Below are 12,220 nucleotides of genomic sequence, written 5' to 3'. Positions count from 1 at the left end.
GGGCACTGAGTGAAGGGCAGGGGAAGGAGGGGCCTAAGACATGAGGCAGAGGAAGGCAGATTCTTCTAGATCACCTAGAGGCTAAGCTTTCCTCAGCCATGCACAAAGTAGTGGTCTTGTTAGTCTTTTAGGTCTGAGCAAATCATAGCAACAGGGAGAAGTGGGAAGCTGAGGTACCGCAAAGGCTTAGCAAGAGATGCTGAGCTCCCACTCTGTGCTTGCAGCACGACTCATAGAGATTTATGCTAACTTTAAGAACCTCAGCCCATCGACACAAACCGGTCCCACAGTGAGCAGAACCTATAGAAGCCTTGATTCTTCCCATTCTCAGCTGAGGATTAAGGACAACTGTTCAATGGTTTCCATTTTCAACCTGTGAATCGCAACCACTTTGGGGGTCCAATGACCCTTTCACAGGGGTCACAGGCCTGGTATCCTACCTGTGAGATATTTACATTATGATTTGTAAGAGTAGCAAAATTACAGTAGAGTAGAAAAGGAATGATTTCATGGTTGGAGGTCACCACAACACAAGGAACTGTATGGAAGGGTCACCAGGTGACTTCTACCATCTACTTCTCTAACACTTTCCTCCTGAGAACATGCAGACTGCTCAAGGAAACTATCTCCACTTGAAATTCATAACACTACATCTCTCAGATGGATCCTCTGTACTACCCAGTGATCTAAAACCTCAGCATACATGATAGGACTATTTTAAATGTGTTCCTTTTTCCCATGCCCCAGCTTTTCAGATTATTTCTAGATAATGTCCTATGTCCATATGGTACTTTAAAAATAAAAATCAGTAGATGTCAGCTTCCTTAAAATCTGATTTATGAACATACAGATTTCTCTAGGACTCTACTTGCATATAAGAAAAAAAAGAGGGGGCGATCCATTCACAAGTGTATTATAAAGCTTCCCAGTCTGGCTCTGGAGTCCTTAATGTTTCTAAATCCGTTCCAGAAGCATTATCCATTCAAATAAACAAAGACTTAAGAGGATGCAATCATTTTAAAGTTTGTATCGTCTTTGGCATATTTATACATAGGCATGCCCACCAATGAGTGGGCAGAGAGACCTTCAGCAATAGCAGAAACTATTTAGAATCTCTAACATTTTAAAACCTTGAGATGTTTTTAATGGGATCAAAAAATTAAGTGTTTTCTGGATATACTAGTAAGCCCGTGACTTTTACAAACTCCATGTTTAAGTTTTCAATGTTTAACCATCCCTTGTATTTATTCTGAATGTTCATGGAAAAGATTGTGCTTCTGACACCAACTGTGAAAACTTGGAACTTGCTAAGTTTAGAAGTTCCCAAATCTATTCCCATTTCAGATGTTCTCTCATCCACTTTATCTCGACTCCCAGGTGTTTGGTCTTAACTGTTACGATAGATAGTAGAAACCTTAAAATCACTGCACAGGAGGCAGAGGCACTCAGATCTCTGTGAGTTCCAGGCCAGCCTGTGAGTTCTGGTCTACAGAGAAAATTTGAGGACAGCCAGGGCCACACAGAGAAAAACTGTCTCAAGAAAAAAAAATAGAAAAGAAAAGAAAAGGAAAGAAAAGAAAAGAAAAGAAAAGAAAAGAAAAGAAAAGAAAAGAAAAGAAAGGAAGAAAAAAAAACATAATGAAAACTGATGTGTGAGAACTGCCAATAGTTTAGTCCCTTCAGATTTGGTCAGATAATTCTTTGTGCTTAGTTACCCAGTGTGGTGGTTTGAATATGCTTGGCCCAGGGAGTGGCACTTGTTGGGGTAGGTGTAGCCTTGTTGGAGGAAGTATGTCATTGTGGGGGTGGATTTTGGGATCCTTCTTTTAGCCACATGGGAGCTAGTCTTCGCCCGTTTGCCTTCGGAACAGGATGTAGAACTCTCAGCTCCTCCAGAGCCATGCCTGCCTAGAAGCTGCCATGGTCCTACCTTGATGATAATGGACTGAACCTCTGAACCTATAAGCCAGCCCCAATTAAATGTCCCTTACAAAAGTTGCCTTGTTTGTAGTGTCTCTTCATAGCAATGAAATCTTAACTAAGACACCCACTATGCTAACATTAGAAGTAGAGAGTAAAAAAAAATTCTTTAAACAATATATAACAATCCTAAACTATTCAATGCTACTGAAAAACATAAGCAAGGATTTTTAAATGTTCTAATCTTATCTCTTGAGGAAGCCTGAAAGAGTGTATTATCTCTCTGTGCTATGATTCTAAAGTTAATCAAATTTCAGCCCCCAGGCAAGAACTGTCCTGTTGCATGGAAGACTCCAACGGAAGACTAAATGTCATCTTTCTGAATCGGCTCTTAGCAGCTTGAGTGACAAGAACACTTAACTTCGGTTTACTAAAGTCTTTTATTTGCCTTGTTATGTGACTTTTCATACGTTTAACAGGTTTAAAATTGTATAAGCAATGGCAGACAAAATAATTAAAGGGAATTTAATCATAATTAATAACTTTATTTTGCCTATCTTTAATAGTCATTATATAGCATTATCCCAAGATTATAATCAGAGGGCACACTCATGCTATGTCACTAAATGTCAACAGACGCACCAATAGTCATGGAGAGTGTGCCAAGTGACCCATGATTGGGGGCTAATTGAAAGTGAGTAAGATGATATAATTAACTAAGCAGATGAAAATTTCACTAAATGCCATGGGTTTTGTAAACACTTGCTTCAAAACACTTGTCCCTCACACTTGCTTCTCTTTGAGAAACTCTTTTTTTAAGATCATGATACCAATAATACTGTATTAGCTTGTAGAAAGTGTTAAACTCCAATGTTTAGGCAGTATACATGCCTTTAGCCATGAAGCATCATGTTAAAAGTAGATTTCAATATCCTACCTATATGGGAAACATTGATATGTCAGATATTCGCAACTGGGAGGGTCCCCTATCTCATGCCCACCAAGTAGACACTATATTGTAATTACCAAGTAACTAGTATTTTTATTTTTCTAGTAGCTGTGGCTGCCTGTTCCTAAGTAAACCACTTAAGGAAGGATTTATGGTGTCTCACAGTTTATGAGGGTTCAGCTAACCCTGGTGGGGTGGACACAGTAGGTAGAGAAGCAGAAACAGCAGTAGGAAGGAGGCAGGGATAAGATACCTCCCAGGACCCACAACCTCAGTGATCTATTCCCTCCAGCTAGGTCTACCTCCTAACATTTCCAGAAGCTTGTCAAATGACCCAACCAGATAAAGACTCAGCCCAATTACACGTGCTTTTATAAAGGACACTTCCTATCTAAATGATACACAGAAGATCTTATGGAGGAGGAAGAGTTAGTTTAACGCTAACATGGGTGTTCAATTTATTTACTGACAAACTAAACAGCTGAAATAGAGGTGAGTAAAAAGAAGACACCATCTCTATGCCATCAAAGATTCCGTGTGTTTAGTAGGACACAAATTTGCTCAAGTTCGAGAACACATTAGTAAGCTCTGAAGGAACAGTTGAGAACACTCTAGCAAGCAAAGCAACAAATGACAAGAGGTATACTGCCAGTCCCAGAACAACACCCACTCAGCTATATCCAGATGCTCCTCAGAATGTCTGTCTCAGTCTGTCTCCTGTTCTCCTGCATCCTATAAGGCACGAGATTTGTCTGCCTGACATCTCAGCTATGTTGAAACCTTCTCTGAAGATAATATTGTAAGTTGGAAGTAACAAATCCACCAATAAAAACATCACTACTCTCTGGGCTATAGGCTTCCAGGAGGAGCACACACATCCTCTAAGAGCCAAGGAGGACATGAACTAACTTAGTGTCGAAATTTTAAAACAAAGCCAGGCTCTTTATTGTTTAAAAAAAAATCTTTAAAATCTACAGACTGCAATTTTGTGTTATAAATAGAATTCATCTTCTCTTCTGGGCACATTTTACCTAGTATACCACCGACACACATTAAAGAGCACCAGACAATCCTACTTTGCGTTTTGTACGTCGCCGATGCTGATGGAAGATTAAAACCGCTATCTTTATTGACAAGTGGAAGTTAGATTCGGGATGTAGCTTCATTTTCTTACTGTCCTTTTAAATATGCAGCTGATACAGTTGGGTAAGTACTGCTCTTGCGTGTGAACCAATCTACATAGTTTGCAATTCTAACCTACTATATGGTTTTGTTCTCCACATTAGAAGTTTTATTGCAGTTTTGATAATGTTGTGTTCCAGCATGGACATAAAATTATGAACAATTTGACGATTTTACTGGTTTAGCCAAATAGATATGAATGAATAACTAAGCACAGGGAGGAAGATACATGTATCTTGTATAGACAAATCTGTATTTTCTTACACATGTTTATAGCAACAGACACAGAGAGAAGTGAATTCCTGAATATCCCAGTTGTACATCAGGCAAGTTATCATCAAAACACAAACAAACAAACAAACAAAACAACAACAAAAATCCACTGTAAACAATCCAGGTAATTTTGAGTCCTCTACCAACTAACATTAAATACTACCCTGGCCAGCCGTAAGCCCAGTCCTTTTCCATTGGTGGCTGATGCAGTAAGAACTCACAGGCTTGCCAGGGTTTGCCTGTCCTCAAACTTCACAAATTCCACAAGCTTCTTAGTGTGATTGATGGTCTCGGCTAAAACTGCCTCCTCAAGATTAAAACAACAGAACTCAAGGAGCACACCGGGTAAAAACGAAAGGTTGCCCTGTAAATCTCTACCAGTGCGCTGCATGCAGTTTAGGTATCTCAGGGACGGAGGGCAAGAGTTAGAAAAGAGCTAACATCGAAAGTACAGACGTGGCCTGTGCCCTTGCACAGTGGATTAAAGAGAAAATCCCTCCAGGATGGACTCACAGGAGGAGGGACTCCAGCTTTCAGGCTAGTTAACAGCGGAAGCATGGGAGGGAAGAGCGAGCTCTGGGAGATGTAGCGGAAATAAATGGTCTGCATGATGCCAGAGCAAAGTAGACCTTACCATCTCTACTCCCTAGAGTAGGAAGATTTTTCCAACCAGGAAGAAACAAAGCCTGATGTCAGATTCCTAAGAGGAGGAAACCAATGGCAACAGGGATGGGCATGGAGGTGGGCGTGCCCAAGGGAAAGGTGTATTTTCTCACCTAGAAAAGGGCTGGAAAGGTAGGGAGAGAAATAATTCAATTTGGGTGTCCCAGACCAAATAAGGCATCACCCGGTTTGTTTAGCTTGCCTTCCCATTAGTTGAAGTTATTTCTCCCTGTTCGGGTTAGTTTCAGAAAGCCCTACGTTATCTCATACATGCATGATTCATTCAATTTAGCTGACTTCTTATATTACACTTTCGGCTGTAGCCTGTTCTGCGGGGATTTGTTCTTGCCACTTAGTTTTCTGTCTGTGGAGGAATAAACACTCTCTTCCCTCACATCTGCTAGAGCTTGTGCAGATTTACGGGAGAAGGCTCACAGGGTACAAGAAAATGCTTCCTAATTGCCTTCAGCGTGAGAAGCAATACAGATTTCTCAGCGCTTTCCGATCCCCACATCTCTGCAATGGCCAGGGTGACTGAAACCCAGAGCCAGGTCTTCAAGCTGCTCTTTAGCCCCTTCCTTGCTCCTGACCTTCAAGTTTGCGAATGTCCCCTGCTGCCTGATATCCACAGAGTAAAGGGTGTGTGTGTGTGTGTGTGTGTGTGTGTTTCGATAAAGGCACGTTTGTAATCAGGGCTAGGGATGTGTTTCATAGATCATGACTAGAAAATGCAATCAAATGGAATAGAGAGAAAAATATCAAAGTTTGCCAGATCAATATAACTATGTGTATGTACCTATACTGTTAGGTTATGATCAGATAATGTTGAAAGCTAATATTTCAGAATAAAACTTACTAATAAAACCAAAGAGTCAAGCATTAAAAATTATCCTACAGGCTTTTACATTCTCTTTCCTGAGGTGTCTGTTTATTTTTATGGATTTAGAAAAGTTGTGTATGTTTAGAGAGTTGAATTCCATGTCCAACACATAAACATCACACGAGGTTAAATCAGTGAAATACCTACTCTATTTGTTACCTTGTTGCTGTGATGAAACACAACGACCAAAAGAAACCAATAGAAGAAAGGGTTTACTTTGGATTATGGCTCCATAGTGGGGGGTGCATAATAGTGAGGCAAGGGGCGGGGAGGGGCGGGGAGGCAGCAGCCAATCAGAGCAGGAAGCTGAGCCATCACACCTTTAACCATACATGGGAAACAGAGGGCAAACTGGAAGTAGACTTGGCCACAGACCCACAAAGCCTATCCCCAGTGAGATGCTTCCTCCAGCAAGGTTACACCCCCTAAAGGGTTAACAACCTTCCCAAACAGCATCACCAACCGGGTACCAAGGGTTCAACTTCCCAAGCCTACAGGAAACATTTCTCATTCAAGTTACCGCATCTATCTCTGCAAACATTTAACATTACTTTCCCACGAAAATAAACTCTTTTCTTCCAGCCTTTAAAAACCATATATTTCATTGTAGATATCTACAGGAAGCCTTTCTACTGATGAGCCTGTCATAGACCAACTCTTCACCTGCTTCTTAAGTCTTATATAGTCAGTTGTTTGGTGAGTTACGCACTCTAAACCTGTTTAGTATTTAGTATGACCAAATTGATAGTATAATTATACAACTGTTGGTCATAGCTCTACACTTGGGATCGCATACTTGACCCCTAAAATAAAAACATGATTTCTAACACCATGCTCTAAAAAAAAAAAAAAAAAAAAAAAAAATAACTGGAACAGATCAAAGCTGAGTGATTACTCATAGGCACTGAATTTTGGGGCTTGGGTGTGGTTCTTGAGATAGTACTTTGCACAAGGGTCCCTTCTGGCTGTTCTTGCAGTAAGCCTTATCCTGGGTTGAAATGACTGTTCAGATGAGTTTCCAAAACCAGGTCTCCCTGTCCGTCCTAGTACAGCTGACAGAGTTCATTTCCAGAGGAACTAGCACTCACATCATTTGCCACATTAGGTTCTTAGATTGCTTTTCAGGGAAGGTAGACAATGAGCGTGCAGTCTATGTATGAGACATGCAAACTCAAAATTAGTTCACACGGTGGTCCAAAAGGTCCACACACTACAGTACACTGAGTACATAGTGCGCATAGGAAGGACGGTGCTGATATACAGTTTTCTAGGTTCTTTTAAAAGTAAGACTAAAATGTCATTGGGCTATCAGACAATAAAATGGCATATAAACAAAAATCCAGGCTCAAGAATATTTATATCTTAATTAGAAGTTAAATCAGTAACGATGATATAATACTGCTTACTTATTCTTTCATAAATAATAATTATGGTCACTTAAATATGCTTGTTATAGATGGGCTGTTGCAATGGCTCAGTGATGAAAGGTCTCCACACAAACGATGAGGATGTGAACTGAATCTCCAGCACTCACGCAAGGAGATGAACACAGTGGTTTTCTCCTGTGCTGGGAGGGCAGAGACTGGCTTCCCCTGGGAAGTAGTGACCTGCCAGTGCAGCTGAATTGGAAAGGTCCTTTCATTGATAGACCTAGTCTCAAAAAATAGCATAGAAGGCAAGTGTGGGGCCTTCTAATATTTACTTCTGGTCTCTAGATACACACACACACACACACACACACACACACACACACACACACAGAGAGAGAGAGAGAGAGAGAGAGAGAGAGAGAGAGAGAACGCTGCTATAGTACATTAATTTATAAAATTGACTTTTAGATCAGTGGACCTCAATAGAAATAATAACATAAACAAAAATAGGAGCTATATATGTAACTTGAACTTGTCTGATATTTTAGTGTCGGGTTTTTAGAAGAACTATAACTGGGCTGAAAATTCTCAAATATTCTCAAATCAACATGTAGTCACCACAAAAATTCAATAAAATTTCGAACCTATTTTTGACTAAGCCCTTACATATGTAACTTTTAAAATTCAAACTAGTCATTTAACTGTTAAATGGTCAAGCATAGCTAGTGAGTACTGGCTTGGAAAGCACAGATCTTGAACCTGCACCACAAAGCTAGTTGTTCTCAGTGGATAGGTCTATGAAAAACAGTGTCTACACTCGTCTCTGTCTACAAGAGGAAAGCATTAGGACACACATTTTAGAAGCCACGAAACAAAAATTCATAGCGAATACACTGGTTTCTAATTTAAATATATCCTTTATATAAACCACAGAATTTATTCCCTGATAAGGATTTTCCAAAGGCACTAGGATGTCCACTTGTTTCAACAGCTCTCTGAGCTGAACATCTATTCTGAAAACCATCAACCTCCTCACTAGATTGAATTTGTGAGCTACTTTTTAAAGACTTTGCTTTACGTACCAAGATACTGTTTTTGTAAAAGTGAAGATCTAAAGTTGAGAATACGTAAACATTTAGACTCTGCTGTTACCTGCAAAGTCCCACGCAGAGCAAGCAAAGAAGCAGCAACGAGATCATCTGAATTTGCACCGTGTCACGGTGTGCATTATGACATCACACTGAAACATCACAATAACAACAACAATCAAATCCTCTCTCAGTCAGTCCAATCGTGAGAATCAGTGACTTACTAAAGTTCAACTAGAATGTGAAGAATGTGAAGGTCTGATTAACAAATAAAACTCAGAGGAAATAGTCTATCCAGTAAGCATTTGCTTGTGTCTTCAAGAGATTAAAACCACGTTATATTAATTCCCAAATAACCTGCATATAATTTTCTACCATGAAAACTATTCTTAATATAAACCACATTGATATGAAAAACATACTAGGCATATTTATTAATAAATTAAATGATTATGTATGACTATAAAATGTAATGAAATACTTCAGATACTTTTTGCCTCATTCCAAGGAAAGAAACATCTATGTTGAAACAATCACCATCATTACTGTACTAGTGGTATATTTTTTAATAATCACTTTCTAACTGACTGGGAGCATAAAAGAAACTTTGAATGATACAGAAGTCCCTTACTCTTTCTAGTCTCCTACTTGGTTATGATAATGTCTTGCTTTCATTTTCCTGGCATTACAATAAGAAGGCCAATCTCTCCATCTCCTGAAAAATAATATGTTTGCTTCACTTGTTTATCCTGGAAGCCCCGACTCGGAGAGTTGCATTGCTTTGGGCTGTATTCTGTTTCATTGTTCCTTTATCGCACATCTTTTCTCCTTTTCTGATGCCTATCAAATTCCACTAAAGGTCTTATGTAAATTCCAGAAAGGGGGCACTGCTTCCACAGAATACCAAGGAGCTATACTACTTACATTTTAAAATTGATTTGGATCTTCCCTTGCAATAACAATGAGGAGTTAAGTTGTATATCTTTTCCTGAAGGCACACCCTGTCTACAGAAGACTGTGCTGTCCAAAGCCACAGATGAGATCCTCACCTTGGAGTAAAGTAAAAGACTTTGTGCTGCCTGCCTTAAGAGAAAAGTAGTGTCCCAGTGAGCTCTGAAACCGGCTTGAGGACAATGCATGCAAGTAGTAATCTAGGTGCCTTGATCACCAGCCAGGTCAGGTAAAGAAGTGAACCTCTTTAGTGTTCTAGGAGTTCTGACTTTCTGCCATGATCTTTCATTATTTTAGCACTTTAGCACATAATTGACCATCAACACTTTGAAAAGCCTTGATTTTGATAGTATAGATGAAGTTACCCAGCTGTGAACGCTATGAATGACAAAGCCAATCCGGCAAGTCTGCTGTACTCGCTGCTGCTTTAGTGACTGGGTTTGAGGCCCACACCACAGAAGGGAACGTACCATATGTGTTACTGGTGAAAGATGTATGACTGGAGAGGCCATAGATACTAGGGTAAGACCTCACTTCCCCTAAATTGACCTGGCAGTTTAAATGTGGATACTTATAGAAAAATGTTATTCCAATCTTTAATCAGTATTGCTTGCCTTTTCAGTGAATATGTGTAGATATTTAAGATGTCTAGAAGGAATGACAATTTAATGATTGGGGAGGTATTTCATAGGAACTATTGGTAACTGGTAGATTCTGAGGGAAAGTCAGCCATCACCTTCGGTTGTGTATTAATAGTGTGAGTACACAAGGCTCCACTGGATGGTGGCCATAGGATGGTCCTGATTAAAATCAGAGGGTCACGAAACAACACAGAACCACACATGTTGGAAAGGAACATATAATGGGAGATAACAGAAGGGAGGACAATAAGAGAGGGTGGGGTGAGAATGAAGAGACTGTTTTGTAAACACGCATGAAACTGCTACAGAAAACATTTCATCAATAAAGGTTTCTAGGAAAAAAGAATAAGAGACTTAAAAGAGAACAACTCCTACAGATAACAAAGCCCCGCAAAACACAAACAAATAACAGCAGAATATTTTTTCTTTCATGATATATAAGACAGAGAGAAGGGTGACAAAGTACCTAATTTGGATTCCTTTAAGTGAGGGTGTTTCTTTTTTTTTTCAATTTTTTATTAGTTATTTTCTTCATTTACATTTCAAATGCTATCCCGAAAGTCCCCACCGCCCTGCTCCCCTACCCACCCACTCCCACTTCTTGGCCCTGGCATTCCCCTGTACTGAGGCATATAAAGTTTGCAAGACCAAGGGGGCCTCTCTTCCCATTGATGGCCGACTAGACCATCTTCTGATACATATGCAGCTAAAGACATAAGCTCTGGGGGTACTGGTTAGTTCATATTGTTGTTCCACCTATAGGGTTGCAGACCCCTTCAGGTCCTTGGGTCCTTTCTCTAGCTTCTCCATTGGGGGCCCTGAGATCCATCCAATAGATGACTATGAGTATCCACTTCTGTATTTGTCAGGCATTGGCATAGCCTCACAAGAGACAGCTATATCAGGGTCCCATCAGCAAAGTCTTCCTGGCATATGCAATAGTGTCTGGGTTTGGTGGTTGTATATGGGATGAATCCCCGGGTAGGGCAGTCTCTGGATGGTCTTTCCTTCTGTCTTAGCTCCAAACTTTGTCTCTGTAACTCCTTCCATGGGTATATTTTGTTCTCCATTCTAAGAAGGAGCAAAGTATCCACACTTTGGTCTTCCTTTTTCTTGAGTTTCATGTGTTTTGCAAATTGTATCTAGGATATTCTGTTTCTGGGCTAATAACCGCTTATCAGTGAGTACACACCATGTGTGTTCTTTTCTGATTGGGATGTTTCTAATGAGTTCAAGAAAACTAAAGTTTGAAAGTTAATTTTGGACATTTCATTATACTTATTAATATACAATCAATTCCACGTATATATTTTGAAACACTTGTCTAGTATGAGTTTCATTAAGAAGCAATCCTCAAAATTTTGAAGCTGGAGAGATGGCTTAGTTGGTGACATGCCTCATAATCCTAAGCAAGGATCCCTAGGATCCATCAGAATGCCGGGAGCAGTGGTACATGTCTGTATCCTAATGATGAGGGTAAAGAGACAGGTGTTTCCCCGAAGCATTCTGGTCAGGCAGTCTAACTTTTTGCTGAGCTGTGTATTTAGTGGTCTGCCTTGTGTCAAAATTAAAGTGGAGCCTAGAGTGGTTACCCATGCCTCTCAAGAGGCAGAGGCTGGTGGATTTCTGTGAGCTGGAGGCCCGTCTGGGCTACACAGTAAGATCTAAGCAACTAGAGCTATACAGTGAGAATTTGTCTCAAAATAGATAGATGATAGATAGATAGATAGATAGATAGATAGATAGATAGATAGATAGATAGATAGATATAGATAGATGTAGAATGATTGAGGAATACACCAAACACTGACCTCTGGTATCTGTGTGTACATGTGTATGCACATACACATGCATATACATACATATATGTAAGTTTAAGGTGTGATATTAAAGAGCAGAGCCAGCAATTATACACACACACACACACACACACATATATATATATATATATATATACACACACACATATATGTATATATATTACATATTATACACACACACGCAAATACACAGGGGAGACAGAGAAACAGAAACAGACACATACACAGACAGAGAGTCAGAGATATCCACAACAAAAATTTGGAATGAATCCCAACTGCTGAACCAGCTTCTGAGTCCCAATAAGAACTAATTTGAAATCTATAAATTTTGAAACACTTGCAGGGTAGAAATCAGTTTCAATCCTTTAAACAGAACTACCTCACAAAAATAAAACTTTAAGTTTTCCAAACAGAGTGTCCAATGTAATTGTTCAGATCAGAAAGTTATCCGTGAATTTATAGTGCCCAGGGTTATGGGAAGTG

At 39.7% G+C, this 12,220-nt stretch overlaps 1 protein-coding gene across 2 annotated transcripts in view; it reads right to left on the bottom strand.

The window, feature by feature from the left end:
• Positions 1-12,220, bottom strand: part of Pdzrn4 (PDZ domain containing RING finger 4) — a 375,018-nt gene that overhangs the window by 276,716 nt on the left and 86,082 nt on the right. The window contains exon 1 of one of the 2 annotated variants that reach the window (XM_030248560.1): positions 8,390-8,717. The exons of the other annotated variant lie outside the window; for it this stretch is intronic. The gene's annotated coding sequence lies outside the window, so the exon portion shown is untranslated. Of the gene's footprint in view, positions 1-8,389; positions 8,718-12,220 lie in introns of those variants that run through there. 2 annotated transcript variants of the gene reach the window in all.

The sequence above is a fragment of the Mus musculus genome, chromosome 15, assembly GCF_000001635.26.
Source record: "Mus musculus strain C57BL/6J chromosome 15, GRCm38.p6 C57BL/6J".
NCBI lineage: Eukaryota > Metazoa > Chordata > Mammalia > Rodentia > Muridae > Mus > Mus musculus.
This window is presented reverse-complemented; position numbering and strand designations above follow the sequence as displayed.